Genomic DNA, 19,710 nt, shown 5'->3' on the forward strand with positions numbered 1-19,710 from the left:
TTGCATGTCTTTTGCTCATATGAAAATTGCACACCTTGTGAAAATACAGCTGAATATATTCGATTCTACGTGAGGGTGATCGACTGGTGCAATGAGGATGTCGGGCTAGGGAAAAGATTTCTTAAGTATTCATGGGAGCAGATTCCCAGGAGATCCATAGCTTGTGTACAAAAATGCTCGGTATATTCTGCTGAAGCAGCAGCACTTGGTACCTTGTCCTCTCTTTGTTTTCACCTCTTGTCAAATTACCAATACATACTTGCAGGCGCTAATGGAGATACCTTGTCAGTTCTCCTCTACTGCCACCTGCTGGTACCTTAGCTTCCCACAAATGCTGCATAAATTTTATCCTACCTTCCTTCCCAGTTCCGAGATCAACATGGTACATTCCTTTCCTCTCTTTCTCAGCAGCCTGTGGGAGAGTGAGTGGTCCGAGGTCACCCAGTTAGCTTTGCGGATAAGTGAACATTTGATTCCAGCTCTCCTCTAGTCTGTAAAACATCATGTAGACTGCTGTTACTTCCAGATATTGTTTATTTATTACATTTATGTGCTACCTTTCCCCCCAAGCTGCTCAAGGTGGTGCATATGGATCTCCCCCGTCCCATTTTATCCTCATGACAACAACCTTGTGATGTAAGGTTAGGCTGAGAGATGGTGACTGGTCCAAGGTCACCCAGTGAGCTTCATGGATAAATGGGGAATGGAATCCCAGTCTTCCAGGTTCTTAGTCTGGTACTTTTAACCATTACTGGCCAAACTGTCTTTTCTGTAGGAAAATTGGCCAAAGAGACATGCGCCTTGCACCTTGTGAGGTTATGGATTCTTGGATGCAAGAGGTATTTTCTGCATCTGTCGTCTGATGCAAATAAGAAAGGCATATTCCTGTAGGAAATCCTCTTAATGATTGCAGCAGTAGCAGCAGCAACCACAACCACCACAAACCTTTGCCTCAAGCCTTTTCCAGAAGCAATGCAAAACCCAATAGGCCTCAGATTAAGTTTTTAATGCTGGCATTGAGAAAGGAGGAGAGAGAAACTGAGATTAGAGAAGCTAACAGGTTTTAAACACCATCTAATGCAAGTCTCAAATACAGAGCTCAGCATCATTTCAAATTATCATTGGTTTTTTAAAAACAAAAAACCTCACTGTTCTTAATTCATTGTCCCTAGGAAATTGCATTCAATCCTACTTGACAAATGTGTGCTAGTTCACTTTGTGGATTGCCATGGATAGCTCCTTTCCAGTCCTACCCAATAGACACCATCTCACAACAATAAATATAATAAATAATACAAAATGGGTAAACATTTGCTTGCTTTGCATAATTTGTATAGGATGCTGAATTTTGAAATGTTCCTGGTGTATACACAGCCCTACCTATGTTCTTCCCAGTCTGAAAGGTATAAACATCCTTCTCTCTAGATAGGCACATTAAGTCAACACTGTTGAAACAACACAAGGTTATGAAACAAACCTATACCCAAACAACTAAAGGAAGCATTGTCATAACAGTGTCTCTCACTAAATGTAAAGGAACCATGAAAAACTCTCTTTGAATTTAAAGTGGAGATTATTTAAAAAAGAGAAAGCATTGTCATTCACTGCATGTCAAGTTCGAGCATGCAATGTTGCTTCCATGTCCTTAATTTAAAACATCTTGATCTGCTCCTAAATCATGCACTGGCCACACTTTGTCCAGGTTCTGCCCAAACCAGTAACTGCGGTTAGCTGAAAGCACAGCGAAAGCTTCTAATTCTTTCCTTGTGTTGGTGCTAAAGGAAGAAAAGGGAGTGTAGCTCATGAGCCCAAGGCTCAGTCACAAAATGCTGAAGTAAGAAGTAGAGCAGTTTCCCTCAAACTCGGCCCTCCAGATGTTTTTGACCTACAACTCCCATGATCCCTAGCTAGCAGGACCAGTGGTCAGGGATGATGGGAACTGTAGTCTCAAAACATCTGGAGGGCCGAGTTTGAGGAAGCCTGAAGTAGAGGGTATCCCGAAGGCTTTGAAAATGGAAATTCACTTCCAAAGAAGTGAATGAGCCTACCTCATTCAGGGTATAATGTTAATGGTGGAGAGTCAGAAATGTCCACTAGGTGGTGCTAGCAATCTTTATAAAATCAAGATAACTTTCCCAGCATAATGTCTGCAGACCTGCATTTAATCAAAGCTGAGGTCCTGCCAGTTCATGGTACTTAATTTAGCTGAATGAAAAGGCATAGTGCATTCTATAGCCCTGGTCTGTAAGTAAATGACAAGATGTTTCTAACAGAATATGTGCCGGAATTGCACATTGGATTTAAAACTCAATGTAGACGTCACTAAGAATCACAACATTTGCTATGGTAGCCCATATGATTCATATTATAGTTACTGTGAGGAGGAGAAAGATTATGTTACGGTACCCTTGCCATAGCCTGCTGTAACAGATCAATAAAACAATTGGACCCCACACAAAGTCCAAGTGTAGTTAAACACAATAGCAAGATTTGCCATTCCACACAACTGTGCTTATGACACACGAGCTGTGTTGCCTATCTTGAGGATCTGCTGCAAAATAAAAAAAATCCTTCAGTAGCACCTTAAAGACCAACTAAGTTTATATTTTGGTATGAGCTTTCGTGTGCATGCACACTTCTTCAGATACACCATGTGCATGCACACGAAAGCTCATACCAAAATATAAACTTAGTTGGTCTTTAAGGTGCTACTGAAGGAATTTTTTTATTTTGCTTCGACTCAGACCAACACGGCTACCCTGTTTCTCATATTTTAAGACATACCCATAAAATAAGCCATAGCAGGATTTTTAAGCATTCAAGGAATATAAGCCATACCCCGAAAATAAGACATAGTGATAGGCGCAGCAGCAATGCCGGCCGTGGCAGCAGGAGGAGGAAAAAAATAAGACATCCCTTGAAAATAAGCCATAGTGTGTTTTTTTGAGGAAAAAATAAATATAAGACGTGTCTTATAATATGAGAAACACGGTACCTACCTGTAACTTGAGGCTCTGCTATGAGTGAAATATGCAATTGAAGAAAAGTTACTCTGGAAATTATTAAATAACTGAAATCTGAATGTTTCTGAGTTGCACTAGCTGCTCATAGCTCCCTTTTAGGAACTAGGATCTAATTTTAATCCAAATTAGGTATAATGTATTCATTTGCAACAATTTAAATATTACAATGTCCTAATCCAAATTCAGTTAGTTGAATTTAAAATGAATGTGCACACCATTTCATTTATCATGATGTACTCATTTCAATGTTTAAAGATGTATTTTTTTTATTTGTGCATGACAGAAAAAATAACAACAGTGAACGCACTACTATGGGGCCGAAAGGGGTAAAAGCTGCCTTTCTGAAACTACAGAGAGGGAGGAGCCCCTGGCACTTGCTGCCATTGTGCCAATAATTTCAGTGTGTGCTCAAATTACCACCTTAGAGCAAGTTGGCTAAAGACAAATTAGGAATGGCTCAAGGACTTCAATCAGTGTGAAGGTGGTTTGAGAAACACATCAAAGCATAGTTTCATATAACAAAGTGCAGGATACATATGCATTTGGGATAACCTGTCAGGTGAACGCAGATTAAAATCCCAGCATTGAGAATGATGTGAGTGTATACTATGCAGTAAACAGGTGTAGGAACATAGCCCAAGTGCAGCTGCAATTGAGACTACGAGCATGGACTCCCCACATGCTTTGATTTGGAAAACTGGAGTGCTGCAAGAACGATTTTGATTTGTAGGAAGTGAACTTGTTGGCCTAGACAATCCAATGAAGCATCAATGTTCTTTTTCTTTTTATTGCACCTAGACACCTGGCTAATAGCTGTGATAAAAAATGGGCAGGACTGTAGTTTACCTGCTGGGACAGAAGTAGATCATTAGCAATGTTCTTGATGTTTTAACAAAGTGGATGGTGGCTTGCCTGTCTATTCTATTCAACGGCTCCCTCCCCAAGGTATTACAGCAAGGAAGTCTTAGCTTTGATCTCTTATGCCTTAGGCTCCCTCCTGGCAAACACGAAACGTATTTAAAAAGGCGGGGCAAAGCCAAGAAGCTTCATTATGCTGTATTGTTCCACTTCCTCCTGTCACCCATCTGGTCTGCTTGGACTATTAGCTAAATGCTGAAATCAAACCTGCTCCCAGTCTACCTGCACACTGCCATCCTATCTTGGAAGGAGGGTTTGTTCCATGGCTAAAAGTCAAAGGGGGAGAGGGGGAAGTTTCATTGCTAGCCTATCTGGAAAACATCATTAAAGGCGAGAATGCAGTGATGATTGAAGAAATTCATCCCTTGCAAAACGCCATGGTGGGTTATATGTTCTGCTTCCGGTTGCTGTGAACTGTAAGTGGGCAAGTGGGCTTCCCACAGGCATCTGGTTGGCCACTGCAAGAACAGGATGCTGGACTAGATGGATCCACTGAAATGATACAGCAGGCTTTTCTTATAGGCAGACTCAAGGGATGCAGCAGCATCTACTCCAGGCATAGGCAAACCTGGCCCTCCAGATGTTTTGGAACTACAACTCCCATGATCCCTAGCTAACAGGACCATTGGTCAGGGATGATGGGAATTGTAGTCCCAAAACATCTGGAGGGCCGAGTTTGCCTATGCCTGATCTACTCTAAAGCCAGCCATAGTAATAGGACGGCCTTTTGTCCTAGAGAGATTGAAGTTGATAGGGGGGGACAAAAGTAGGCTAGTCCAATTTCATAGCAGGTGAGAGAAAGCCAACCTTTCTAAGAGCAAAAGGTGTCCACAAGGTGTTATTGTTCTCCATGCCATCAGGGCAAACATGATTTCAAAAGAGGTAAGGTCTGCTGTGTGACCAACCAGAGACCTGCCTGTCTGCAGAAGAAGCCTTATATCTGAACTGGAGGTCAATCCCTGTGGGGTAAGCACATACTCTGACCTGGCAAAAGTGGGATAAACTTTATGTCATTGTATGGACATAAGGTTAAATATGCAAGCAAATGAAGCAGATCTTGGACTCGCAGGCAGCAGATACCAAGACCAAAAAAGCCCAGTTCTTTCTATTCCATCCCCGCATAAAGAAAAGTAGAATATTCTCTACCTTGCAGCTCAAGTCAGCTTGGATTCCACTTTGCCTCAGCATCTCCTTCCCCAACCAAATGGCACTGCATTTTAATCACACAAGACTGGAGTTGGTGAGAATCTAGGGTCCAGGTGGGCAACCGGAATTGAAGAGGAAACACAACATTGATGAACCTAGGAAAAGGACATACACACTTGCTAATCAAATGTGTCCAACATCTCTGCCAAAAAATTTCTAGGTAATATTCCTTCATCCTACTGAAGTAGCCCAAATCTACATGTAGACATCTGTGTTTCCACTTCACATAATTACCCTTCGATCTAGAAGTCCCCTAGCTCTGACCATGCTGCAGGTCAAGAAAGCAACTTTACTATTTTAAGTTACATTCACACTGATGACATTCAAGAAAACCTGCCAAATTACTCAACGGTGCACCAGATACCAAGGCAGAATGCTGTATAAATTTTGGTTTCCTCTTGCCATCCTGCTTTGCTTATAACTTCTAATTTGAATTGAGCCAATTCTAAGTTTTTGCAAAGTTTAGTTTTTAATCCTGTGCACACCTATGTGGATGCAAGCTCCTCTAAAAACAGTAGAACTTATTTCTGAATAATAATAACTGCACAGGGTAACATGTTAAATTAATCTGCTTAGGAGACAAAGCTTTTTCAAGGAGCTTTTTTGTGTGTGTCTAACATCTGCTGTGTTTATTTGACTTCTGTCATAAAAGCTAACACTATCACTAAAGAAATCTGTAAAGCAGAAGGGGAAAACCTTTTTCAGGCCAAGTAACCCTACATTCCCCTGTGGACAAGTTCTGAATGTTGCATGACACAGCTGTGGGTGGAGCAAAACGTGGATGGAGCAACTCTGGCGTCTCTCACTTTTGTACAGCAGGCTACATTTCAGCCGCACAAAAACAAGAGATTTACACACACACCTTTGCAATTGCATCCTCCACACCAGCAAGCAAGAGGCGCTATCTGAATTCAAGGACACATTCCTGCCCGGCAAATGTATTCAAGGGGGATGCAAAGGAGGGCTAGTGAGAGCTCTTTGATTGGAGCAAAGTCCAGAGATCCAAATCAAGAAGCCTAGAGAGCTACAATTGGCCCCCAGGCCTGAGCTTCCTCACCCTGCTGTAAAGGGATGCTTTTTGACTGAGAAGCTGCTAGACTGAGAGTAAGCTGCTCAGAAGGAAAGAAATCTATCAGGAAAAGGGTAGGAACTAAAAAAGTAGAGACATTATGGAACAGTTCCCAGACACAGATATTTTGACAGTCGATTTAAGAGGGCCAACAACCACCATCTGTACAATGAAGTGTTCCCAAACATGGCACAGTTGTTTACAGGACCAGCACTAAGGCTGAAATCAGCTCTCCCTCTGGCTAAATTTTGGCCCAGCCAAAGCCAGCTTGGACAAACACTCAGCAGGTAGCAGTAAGGAGTTGCATGATCAATTTACGGAAACAGGAGTACATTCATTTTGCAGCGAAGATGTGAAACAGAAATTGGAATTTGCTGGGTCCAAACTGCAACAGAAGGAAAAGCAGCTCTGCTTCAAACTCATTAATAGAGTATGTCAGCCTAACAGAGGCCAGTCCGTGTCTGCAGCGGCATCTCTGGCGGAGAGGGAGGCAATGAGATAGAGACAGAGATGGACGCGCCTGCCAGGGACGCTTAGCTCACCCCACTCATTGAAGTACATTATGCAGGATTAAGAGCCAAGGCTGCTCAAGCGTGTGGCCATATGCCATCACGTGAGGAGCCGTTTCAGGGGCTTTGTGGTTTCCAGGAAAAGCAAGAGAAGGACAATATTTATACAAGATAGCAGCCACAAAAGGAAAGGATTAGGGGAACTAGTTTCCTTTCTCTGCTTCCTCTGGTTCACATGATAAACTAAAGGTACCATGTGCCAGGTAGCACTTCTGAACTGCTTGGCCCTGAGAGGCAATTTGTAATTTGAGCATCAGTGATCAACTTTCTGTGTGTGTTCCTGTGTCTAGTTCTTACACTATCCCCTCTTGTCCTCCTCTCATTCCTCTCTTCCAGGCCTGTAATACAGGGAAGTCAAAAGCAGCCTTTTTAGTAATACCTTCTACAACATCATTGTCAACACACTAGTGCCATGAAAGAATGAACAGACATTAGCAAACCTCCCCGGAGACCACAGCACATAAAGGTTCTGCGACAAGTGAAAATATGAAGATTATTTTTGTTAATAAATCCATAGGGCCTAGCAATCTAACTATAAAAGGCTTCCACAATTGAACAGTTTGATTTAATTATTTCAGAAGACTTCTCTGGAGAGTGCAATGCTGCAGAGAGACGCCGCTTGAACGAAAGCGGTGAGCAACAAACACACATCTGCATGCCAACACATAGCCCCCTAGTATCGCTTCGTATACAGAGCAGGAATAAAAACTGACCAGTGAAATGATTGACCTGACACAAAATATCATGGCAGAAATGAAGGGAAGACTTCCCTCTCTTTTTTTTCCAAAGGCCAAAGATCCTTAGACAGGGCTGGCCCAACCATTAGGCAGAGGGAGGCAACTGGCTCAGGTAACAGATGCTCAGAGACTGTTCCTCTTGAGCCCCCAGGTATTCTGCACCTCCAAGTGCAGGATGCTATCCCTTCACCAGTATAGAAGTAGGATTTAACTGGAGTCCAGCCAGTTTCTGTTTGTGGAATTGGGAGGGGAATTGCCTCAGGCAGCAAAATATCTTGCCCACAATGGTCTTCACAATGGCACAACAAACCTTGTTTTGTTATCACCAGAAACCAGTGAAGTAAAGCATAAGCTCTAAAAGCTAGCCTGGTTCCAACCAGTCTTTTTGAATGAGGTCTCCTTCCTGCCTAGGCCAGCTAGAGATCCCTGCTCTGAAAGGTAGATAGTGCAGCTGCACAATGAATCCCCCCCTCCATTGTTGCCCTTGGTTTATAATAATTTCTTTTCACAGCAAACTCTGAAGATGCTCAACGTTGTTAGCTTTCAGGAATCTAGTTAAAGACATTTTTGATTTTGAAAAGCTTTTTATTCTATTTGGAGATACAGCTGGGCAACTTCTACAAGGTGGTTAAAGGCATCTCTGCTGGGTAACAGGAAAAGGGCTAAATTCTACTCACAATCTCTTCAGCCATCATGGTAAATGATCACAGCTGCCCCGGTTTAGGAATATTTCAGACTAATAGCTGTGAACTGCGGGTGGGATGGGTGATTTTGTGTCAACGGAGACTTTCCTCCCCCACGCAGAGGGGACAGATTTTGTCAGGACCACAGTAAGCCCCCACCCCACCCACCCATTCCCTGACAGACCTGATTCTGTTATTTGGATAACAAACAGCATGCACATTGATGGCATTTCTGGAGTGAGCTTTTAGTCTCAAACCCTAATTCTGACAGCAAACTTATCCTTCCCTCTCTTTCATTATTCCCTAAAGGGGGGGAGGAAGGGGAAGGGGAGGTAGCATGCTCATTGGACCATACAAACACATTGCCACCACGGAACAGTCACACAAACTAGTCTTTACAAAGCATGTAAAAGCTAGTTAACATTTAAAATGTTGAAAGCACAGTGTGAATTCCCACCAAGCCCCAGAGACAGAGAGCTGCCTATGGGGATGTGCCTGGATAATTATGGTCTGCTAAGGACTCTTTCCACCTCGTCAAAAAAGCTGGTGCTGCTCAAAAACACTACTAATTTTAAAAATGTGTTAATGTTAATGGGGCTGTTTCTCTCTTTTAAACTTATTCTCAGGCTGCATACACGCCGTACAGTGACACCAACCCACCAAGAATCCTGGGAACTGCAGTTGAAACCTAACAGAGCTGCAATTCCCAGGATTCAGGGTAGTGGCGTTGCATTTTAACTGTATGATGGTGTATGCAGTTCTAAACAGCAAAATCCAATCTATGCTGCTGTCAGTCATGAAATGGTCACTGAAAAATGGGTTGGGGTTTCCCCAAAATGAGCATGGAAGGAGGGCCTGATCCTTCCATGATAAGGGTTTCAGTGCATACTCTGAGGACTCCATTTTTGATGAATTCAACAAATGATGGCAACACATGCATATTTTTGTCAACAAATCTCAAGACACTTTGTTCAGGAGTTCAAAAAGCAAAGTGCAAATTGGTCCTGAGCTCTTTCACCATACCAGGCCATTAGCAAACCTTTCCTAAATAATTATTCCATGATCTGCTTCTCCTGCAGCTAAACCAGGAGCCTGCGAGTCTCCATCACTCTCCTAACATCTCCCTTTCTTCTAAGAGGAAAGTGGGAAGGATAAACCTTTCACACTGAAGTACCTTGAACTGAGAGAGGTGATGTGGTCTCAACATACAAAAAACGCCTTGCTCCTCAAGCAACGAATAGAGGACCTTCTTTAGAGGCATGCAGTTTGCACAAAGCAACAGGCAGAGTGGATGGGGCAAAGTGGCTGTGCACTCACCCCTAAGTTTATTTGTTTGAACAGATGCTCTGCCCTTCAGGTTAGGATAGGCAACATGGTAAGCATGTGTCCTTTGAAGGATGAGATTAAAGGCTGCTTCGGAAAGCAGGAAAACGCTGCATAAAAAGGAACATGGATTTATAAGTGATAGAGAATAGCTGGAATGATCAAAGGGACCACAGAAGGTGGTCTATCTATTCTCCCCAGTGCCATGCATCCTTATATAAGAGCCAGCATCAGCTCCCCTCCTATACCCTAGGTCGCACTGTGCCATAAATGTCAATATACATCATACACCACATTTCTCAAACTGTGGGATGCAGCACAGATACTGGAGAAAGAGCAGGAAAATATACCCTCACACAGTCCTTAGATTCTCATCCCATCATGCACTAATGCTCAATTACTTTCTGCTCCTTGCAATAGTTATCGAAGTGCAAATGTGATGCCAGGGGTGTTGGACATATTTCCCAGGCCTGAAACCATCAGTGAAGGATACCGGACACAAGCCACACAAAAAATCCACAGCCCTGCAAGGCAGGTCAACATGATCCCCATAAGGGAGGGGAGCTGAATCTTGCCTACTGGCTACTGAGGCCACCTAACGGCTGGGATTTGAGTAGTGCGGACTTCCTAATTCTTACTCAGTCTTATGCAACTCAGTGTAACTTAGAATTGAGTTGTACTAGTTCAATGGAATTCCCAGTGAACACAGTAAGCACATAGAATTGCATTGTGGGGCTGCTTTAAAGGACTGAAATCTTAGGCTGCAGTCCTGTATACATTAATTGGGAGCAAGCTCCATTGAACATGCAAAGGATTGTGCTGTTCATCGCTAGTGTGTTCACATCACTGCCACAGAGCAGTGAAGGTGTTTCCCTATGCCTGCCTTTTACAGTCATTCCCCGCCCCACCTCCCCGCAGTAACAGCCCCTTGCTTTGCAGACAGAAGGTATAAGGACATTTCTTGGTTAGCTTGACAGTCTTTGGTTGTCATGGTGCTATATAATACTCACCTCAGAGTCACTAAGGACAAGGTTCACCTTGGCAAACAAAGGTGTTGCAGGTAAGAGGTTCACATGAAAACTAGCCTGCCGGACAGAAGAAAGCTCCCTGACGTGCTTATTCTCTCCCTGCAGGGATTGATTGAATGATTTTATAGGGTGCCAAACACAACTGTGCACCCACAGTCTGAATTCCAGACACAGATTTATCACTGCTTGTGCACTGTTTGCGAGAAGCAGTGCACAAGGCCCCAGGCAAATCTCAACTCTGCAAGAGAGACCATCTTGGTAGGGTGAAAGAGGTCAGCAGACCTTCAAGGAAAAACAACACTAGAAGTGGCCACACCAGGGAACACAATGCCCCCCCCCCACATCCCCATTTCTGTGCAAGTGCTTGGCTCCATTCTCCTGTTGCTATGGTGATGCATTAAGAGGCTGTATTTAGCCAATAACTCCAATATCAAAGATGAAGGCTCATGGTGGAGAGCTCTCATTACTGCCTTGGAAGCAGGGAGCCAGCATTTGTATCATCTGATAATAAGCTATAAAAACTTGAATTAGACAAAAGCAGCCCTGGATGTTAATTGCTCTGCCGTAGCAACGCAGCTATTTATCAATAGCTGCTTATGAGCACAGCTTTCAGTTTAACTCAGACTGCAGCTAATTGCCCCCTGTCTAATTGATATTACAAAACAAGAACAGCTTGGGATGGGAGGGCAAAACAGAAACCAACACGATGGTTTGCATATGTAATCAGAGGCTGCAAGCAGAACAAGAGGCGCCTTCCGCAACTCAAGGCACTGAAGGCATCAAAGGCTGGAGGTGGATGCAAAACATGAGACCCCCCCCCCCGGGCATTCTTGCCCTTTAAATGCTGTGCATGAGTGGAAGTGACTTTCGGAAAAGTGCAGCTTCTCATCATGACATAGTGTCTTAAGGACCGAGAAAAGTTCCATGTGTGAAAATGCCCTCTTCTGCATGACATGTTGAAGGTGCAGGAGACTTGGTTGCCCTACAAAGGATTCTCTGCTCCATCAAAGCAGTGTATGGCAGCACTTGAATCATAGTGGGGCTGAAGAGGCCTGTTCCATCTTAGCTACTGGTTTCAGATGGCTGAGGAGGATACCATGATTTGAACAAAATGGAAGGAGGTAGAGTCAATTTTGGGTTTCATTAGGACCTCCTCCTGACCTTTCTGCCCCCCTGAATTACCGTAAGCATTGGCTTACCCCAGGCATCCCCAACCTTCGGCCCTCCAGATGTTTTGGACTACAATTCCCATCTTCCCCGACCATTGGTCCTGTTAGCTAGGGATCATGGGAGTTGTAGGCCAAAATGTCTGGAGGGCTGCAGTTTGGGGATGCCTGGCTTACCCTGATGGAAATCAACCATTGTGGCAGCTGAGTAAAAGGCAGAGGCTCAATGTGGTCCCTGGCTAGACCTGGCACTTTCCAGGTGTTTTGGACTGCAACCTCCCATCAGCCCCAGCCAGCAAAGGATGATGAAGGCTGCTCAGAGAGATCCTTAGCATGCCTGGGGTGCTGGGAAGTTTTCAACATGATGATCACATATCCAAGCTGGATGAGTAACTGCAGCTGATCATTTTTAATCAAGTTCTGTACACATCTCACAGCCCAGACTCCTCTCCTTAGCTTCTCTGTGCCCTCAGCTCTCCAGTGCACAAGGAGTTGCTTTTCTTATACCACCACCCCATCCATATTTTCCTTTCTCATCTGTCCCCTCAACCTACTTCTATGCCTCACTGGGCATGTCACACGTCCCTGGTAGCACATTTGAGAAACCAAGATAGCGCTGGTGTCAGCCAGAACAACAATTAATAATAATAAATAATAACCGCAATAATTAACCAGGCCCTGCATGCACACATTTTGGGTTTGCACTGAAAATCTTAATTAAGGCTGTAATTAATAGCTCGTGCCCATCCAGCAGCTAAGCCGAGCCTGCTTGGATAAGAGCATGGCACACTAATTAATATCATACAGTGTACACTCCTAATTGAAGGCCTACAGGCAGAGAGCACAGTTTGTACACTGTATGATACACATTTACCAGCCATAAAACTCTTATGAAGCTGGATTATTTGACTGTTTGTCTGTTCTCAGCTCTCAAGAATGTAAGAGACAGCCAGGAGGTGGAGAGGGGTGTTGTGGTGGATTGAACACAGCATTATATTGGTGAAAACATGCAGTCAACCATGTTTGCACAATACACATGGGAAATAAACATACACAAATTGAATATGGTGGGGTGTTGCAGGAAGGAAACACAAATGTTGTGCAAACAGGGCTTGTTGGTGTTTTATGAAAGAACAGCAATAACAACAACAATTGTTTATTAATTTAGGGAATTTATACCTCGGTCTTCATATGATGATAGTCAAGTGGCCAATATAATATTTAAATGCTAAACACCATTTTTGGGAATAATTTTCTAATAAAGTGAAGTGCTAAGCAGACCCAAGGGGTAAATGTGAGAAAGATACAGAGAACCCACTTGGTGCAGAGATTTGGGGACATCATGATTCATCCATATGGGAAAGTCCTCTGAATTCAGTCATAACGGAGCGCGAGAAATTTCACAATGTTATAGTTCAATACTGCCCCAGTTCCTCACTTCCAGGAAAACATTTCTGCTGCATCTCTCCATACAAAAAAGCTTTTATGTGCTTGCCAATAGATAAAAATTAGCGAGGCAGCTGCTCAGCACATGAAGCCTTGCATCATTAGAGAGTCTTTTAAATCTTTTCATTTAATGCGAGGGTAAACACAATACATGGTGGATTTATTATTATTATTTTGCCTCTTGTTTCCGTGGAGAGTCCCCAAGTTCAATGAATCACTATATGGATCAGTTCCAAGGCCCAGGAAAAGAGAGAGAGATCAGGGCCCCTTGGCAAGTGCATAGCAATGACCCTATCACCACCACTTGCTCTCACATGATCTCTCCTTCCTTTGCTGTTTCACCCAAGAACCTATTAAACTGACCCTGGTTGGCTTCTGATGAGGTGGGAGTGAGAAATAGATGGGGGGGGGAGGCAAGGGTCAGGGAAGAGGGAGTTTTGGTTTTATCAAAAACATTGTTAGCTGCTGTCTCCTTTTCCTCTCCATTGACACAGGCTGTCACAGGCTGCAAACTGGCTTGTGAAACATGTATCTAAGTACTGTATAATTAAGACGCCAGGTAAGCTAACAGGATAGTTTGAAAAGAGTGCATTGTTTTCTAAGTTCTGGAAGATTAAGGGGGAAGTGGGAAAGTGTTTAGAGATACAGGCAAATGAAGTGAAGTCCTCGCCAAAGGCGGCGGCAGACTAAGAAGGTCATTCATTTTACAGTGTATCATGAGGCGGTGAGCAGAAGGGGCAAGAAAGGTGCAGGTTCGACAAAGGGACTTTTGAAAGCTCTTGAGATCACATAGTAGTCAAAGGCAGCCGCTGACAGGCATCTTGTCAATCAACACTTAGCTGCTGCTGCTACAGTGGTACCTCGGTTTACGAACACCTCGGGTTACGAACTTTCGGTTTACGAACGATCGAAACCCGGAAGTAAGTAACCCGAGGTTTCCGAGGCCACGGAAGCGCTCCGGTCTTACCTCGCGGGTAGAAAAGGGCTCCCAGCAGCAGCAGCAACAGCGGCTGCGGAGGAGGAGGCAGGTGGAGACTCCCGAGCCGCTTCATGGTGGAGACCCCTGCTGCAGCTCCCGCAGCCCCTGCATGACACAGCCTCTCCCCTGCTTGGCAAGCGGCGAGAGGCTTGTTGGGGCGAAGGTGGAGAGACGTCGCAGGAGCGCGACGGCGAAGTCCCGGCCTCGCGGAGGCATTGAGAGAAGCGAAGCCGGGCCTTCGCAGTCGCGCTCCTGCGACGTCTCTCCACCTTCGCCGTTGCGCTCCTGGAGGTCGCGCCGTCCAGGAACGCGACGGAGAAGGTGGAGAGACGTCGCAGGAGCGCGACGGCGAAGGCCCAGCCTCGCGGAGGAGTCGAGAGAAGCGAAGCCGGACCTTCACCGTTGCGCCCCTGCGGGGTGGAGAAAGACGTCGGCACAGGGTCAAGAGAAGCAGCCGACGACGAGCCACCCCGCGAGCCCCCGCGAGCCACCCCGGCCAGTCCTGGCGCCTGGTGGTGGCGGCGGCTGCTCTGAGAAGGAGGAAGGTCGCCCGGCCGGCACCGCGGAGCGAGAGGAACGGAGAGCCGCCGCCGCCGCCGCGCAATAAAACGACTCAAGCCTCTCGCCGCTTGCCAAGCAGGGGAGAGGCTGTGTCATGCAGGGGCTGCGGGAGCTGCAGCAGGGGTCTCCACCATGAAGCGGCTCGGGAGTCTCCACCTGCCTCCTCCTCCGCAGCCGCTGTTGCTGCTGCTGCTGGGAGCCCTTTTCTACCCGCGAGGTAAGAGCTTCCGAAGGGAAACCCCCCCTCCGGTTTTCAGCCTCCTTAAATGAGCACAGCGCAGCGTTTCCCATTGTCAGGAACGGATTAATCCACTTTCCATGACTTTCAATGGGAAAGTTTGCTTCGGTTTATGAACACTTCGGTTTATGAACAGACTTCCGGAACCAATTGTGTTCGTAAACCGAGGTTCCACTGTACTTACTTGCTGCTCCTGTCCTGGGCACTTATATAATAATTCCAGTCTTCTCCCTGGCGGTAGTGAACAGTACATTAATGGCCTCTTCAGTTTCTGAAATCGGGTAGTAAGGAGGAACCATTTCACCAAATCTTTACAGGCAGAAGAGAAATTCTCCACCCGCTTCCTAAGGTGACCTCACTATCATTAGCAGCACAGCTTCTATTTTCCTTTCACCCCTAAAGGTTTTTCTTTTTGTTGCCATTACTGGCATTTTGAATAGTGGCAGTGGCAGCAACAGCAACTGGACTGGCAGCCTGAGTGCCATTTTGCATTTGCTGCAATGGAGCACTGAAGGAGAAATTGTGCCCACTCCCCCACCCCAGAAACAGAGAGAGTTTTCGGGGGGAGGGGAATGGAGCATGATTAGTCTTTTCTCTTTTTTATAACCCATTTTTTAAATTGGTTCTAGTTATAGTAGTAACAACATTCATCCTAAAATGCACTTGAAAATAAGTGGCAAAGAAATTTAGCTGTTACAGCACCTTTGGCGCTGGGGGGTGGGGGTGAGAAAAAGGAAAATAATCAAATTCTCTCAGAAAAATGCCCTCTAATAAAGTTTGGCTCAGCTACATAGTCCATGGACACTCCACATGTCCATTTCATTCTGTGTAGAGCTGTAGACATTATCTGCCTTAACAGTGTAAAGGTAGGGAAAACCCTCACTCCTATTATTCACAGGTTGCTGAAACAGAATCGACATGTTGGAAGAGGATTTGGGTATGATGTGTGTGGCACAGGAATGTGCCGTAGTACCCTGCTTTACTAAGTCAGAACGCTGGTCGGTCTAGCACAGCATGGTCTATACTGACTGGTCCTTGGTGTTATCAAGCAAGAGTCTTTTCCTATGCCTATCTGGAGATGCTGAGAATTGGGACCTTTTGCATGCAAATCAGTTGTTCTTCCACTGATCTTTATTACCAATGTCCCCATCAGAATATTGATCTGATAAGAACTTGACTGCTGTGAGTGGCTGAGGAAACCTTGCCAGATGGGCGGGGTACAAATAATAAAATTATTATTATTCCTAGAACAGGTCCACCTGAGGTAGCTAGCATTCTGTTTCCAACAGCAACCAGATGGATGGTTCTTAGAAGCTCACAAGTAGTGCAACAAAAGTGATGGTGGCTGACCTTTCTTATTCATCCCCAACATCTGGACTTCAAAGTTCTACTACCTTTGGTCATGGAGACCTCATTTATGCCCAATGCAAACTGCATGGAGATTTCGACAATTAAACCATATATGCACCATAAAAATAAAATAAATAAAATCTTGCTATCATGGCCAATCATCGCCTTTGAGAGACATATCCTTCCAGGTCTGATGGGTTGAGTTTATTTATATGTCATCGCCTTTACACAGTGAGCTGTGGCAAAAGTGGCATACAACAAATCTCCACTTATGATCAAAATACAGAATGCCGGGTTGGGGGTAAAAACCAACGATTTGACAAACAAAACTAAATTCACTATCACAAAAGGGGGAAAAAAGAGTCTGGATGTGAATACATAAATGCAGAGCAAAAAGGGAAGCTGCTGGTCTTTTTGCACTCAGCAGCCAGGCTGAAATATCGCCCAGAGCTGAAGAGGCCTTCTCCAGCCAATGGCCATAACCAAAGCATCCTCTATGACAGTCCCTCCTGTCCCAACATCAGTGAGATGATTAAGTCAAATAAACAAGTTAACATTCTTTGTTCAGAACCCCTTACAGCTTTCTCGTCTTTTTCTTCCAGTTAAGCCAAACAATTGTTTAAAAATTCCTTCTGTGTGCGGCAATTAAGACAAACATCACCTTAGGCCCTATAAAAACACGGAGGTACTTTATGGCATGGTTGTTAGCAGACACAAATTAGTTCTAAATTATGTCTACTTGCAAGTCTGCTGCCTTTTTTTTGTTTTAACACTTATTGCAATTAAGATTAAAAACGAGGGCTGCTGATTCACAGAGCAAGAGCCACACTGCATGACCAGGAGAAACCGCGTATTCTGGCTGCAGGCAGGGGGAAGACGACATGTCTGAATGCTTCTCCACATAATCTCCTTGTCCTGGGGATTTACCATTTGCAAAAAGAGTAGACAGGGATGGGAGTGAGATCCGGCACAGGTCAGGTAAGGTGATGACAGTGACATCAGGGTGGTTCCTGAAAGAAACGGAACTTCAGGGAGGTCTTGAAAGAGGCAACCTATTCAACACAATGAAGGAAATTGATGTAGGCTTAGGAAGCAGGAGAGCAAAGGGCACCAAGACGGAAACAGGAGAAAGGGGCAGACAATCTGCAATAAGGTGAGAGCAAAGGAAGGAGCACCAGTGGTCAAGGGTAGTCAAAAATTTGAAACTGGAGAAACAAAACCTGAACCTGGTGTGATGTGAGATAATGGCGAGGACTTTAAGAGAAAGTTGATTATTCAAGCAGTGGGAGAGATGAAGGATTTTACAGGGGTATACAAAACTGAACAAGTCTACGGCCATGCAGATTTTCCCTCTTCTAATGCCTGTCAATTGGGATGCTAGTATCAAAATGTACCCACTTCTCTCTTGGTTTTGCTAGAAATGACAAAAGAATCACAGCACAGCAAAAAAAAAGCTTGTTTTTGGAGGGGGCGGGATACATCCCATAGGCTGCCATGGGCAAACTATTATAATTCCCGAAATATTATTTCTCTGTGCATGTCAAAAGAATGAAGCAGCTTTCCCGATCTCCCCCCACCCACCTCTGCCCCGCGCATCTTTGCAAATATGCCCACATCAATATGAGGCCACAAACTCCTGGCAGCTCTGCCCAATTCTTTCCTCCCACAACATTGCTAAATGAGTCACAGCTGGGAGAAATGACTGACATTTCACTTTGAAGGATTTGTTCCTTCGTTGGCAAAGGAGGTCAGACTCGCAGCAAAAAAATTTTTTTGGGGGGGGGGAGAAGAGAGACTTGGTACCCTTGTTGCCAGGGAAACTGAAATACTAATGAAGCTGCTAGCCTTCCCCCTAAGCAGGAAAGGATGGGAGAGTGCCCAAAATACACAATTGTGTATTCATATTACACAATTCATATTGGTTTTCCTGCTCTTTCTTCCTTTCTTATGGAGCTAAACTCGAAGGACTAGCTATCTTCTTTATGGGAGGGAGATTAGACCTGCCATTTTCTCCTGATCAGCACAATTAGAATTCTAGCTAATGAACCATTTAATATTTTGGATTGAGGAGGGGGAGTACATTTGGGAAAGGGAAATTCACTTCTTCCTTAGCCTTCCATGAAACAGCCGCTTCAGTCATCCCTTTTCACAGCAGTTCCTTTACCCCTCCCCTTCTTTTTCAGATTTTAAAAATATATTGATATCCACACATGAGAATAAATATCAACTGTGGGGATCAAACCTATCCATTCTGAAGGAAATCAGCCCTGAGTGCTCACTGGAAGGACAGATCCTGAAGCTGAGGCTCCAATACTTTGGCCACCTCATGAGTAGAGAAGACTCCCTGGAAAAGACCCTGATATTGGGAAAGATGGAGGGCACAAGGAGAAGGGGACGACAGAGGACGAGATGGTTGGACAGTGTTCTTGCAGCAAACGAACATGAGTCTGGCCAAACTGCGGGAGGCAGTGCAAGACAGGAGTGCCTGGCGTGCTGTGGTCCATAGGGTTACGAAGAGTCGGACACGACTAAAGGACTAAACAACAACAACAACGTGGGGGTGGGGATGCATCACTGAGTCCCAAGAATGCCCATAAATGTTGCAGTGATGATGAAGGAATAGGAAACGCCTGCTTCTGGCAGCTGGTCAGATTATAACCCATTGGATTCCTTTCACCCATACAGTTCTTGTCTACATGTTGACTGTATGAGGAACAGAAGCGCCTCCCCTATCGTAAGACAGAGTGAAATAGTTGATGGGAATTTTAAAATATCTGCAAATGTTTTACTTATTTCTTTACTTGGTTTATTACTGGGGTGGCGGGGGGAGGGAGACCAAAGACACAGTGCCTACGTGTCTTTGGCAAACTCTTCTTTGAAATAGGAAAGGGCTTCAATAAATCAGATGGAGTGAGATCTCTAGATATTCTTTTCAGCCTCCTACTGTGTTGGGGAAGTGAGGCGGGAGTAACTTTCTGATTCTGTTCTATTCTACGGCAAATTGTCATAGACTTGGTCCGATTGCCATGGAAGATGCAGCAGTAGAAGAATCCAACTCTGTGATTCTATAAATGCTGCTGTCCTTGGTCTCACTAAGAATTAAAAACCGTATGCTTAAAATCCAAGAAATTGGGTGGCAAACATTTATCTATCTTTCCCAAGACGCCTCCCCAAGGGCCAGTGCTGTTGACTGGGTTACAGTGGCTTCTTGATGGCCTTATCCCACCCCATCTCAGCATTTTTCCTCTCCAGCTGTCTCTCCTCATAGCTCTACAGAGACAGTCTGTGGCAAATCTCCCCGCTCCCCCTCTAACTTTGAAGGGCAAAGAGATGCACGATTCCATTTCTGCCTGCAGCGTGCTTCAGGCGACCACAAGGTCGTGTCAGTGTGTCCTTTTTCATTTTCCAAAGGGG

The 19,710-nt window shown here is 44.7% G+C and overlaps 1 long non-coding RNA gene across 1 annotated transcript in view; it reads right to left on the reverse strand.

Annotated features, from left to right (window-relative positions):
• Positions 1-354: 354 nt before the first annotated feature.
• Positions 355-19,710, reverse strand: part of LOC148686805 (uncharacterized) — a 31,984-nt gene continuing 12,628 nt past the window's right edge. The window contains exons 2-3 of the long non-coding RNA XR_015948048.1: positions 5,088-5,242; positions 355-491 (exon numbers count right to left, since the gene is read on the reverse strand). This is a non-coding gene — a long non-coding RNA (uncharacterized LOC148686805). The remainder of the gene's footprint in view (positions 492-5,087; positions 5,243-19,710) is intronic.

This window comes from Zootoca vivipara, chromosome 2 (assembly GCF_965207765.1).
Source record: "Zootoca vivipara chromosome 2, rZooViv2.hap1.1, whole genome shotgun sequence".
Classification (NCBI taxonomy): Eukaryota; Metazoa; Chordata; class Lepidosauria; order Squamata; family Lacertidae; genus Zootoca; species Zootoca vivipara.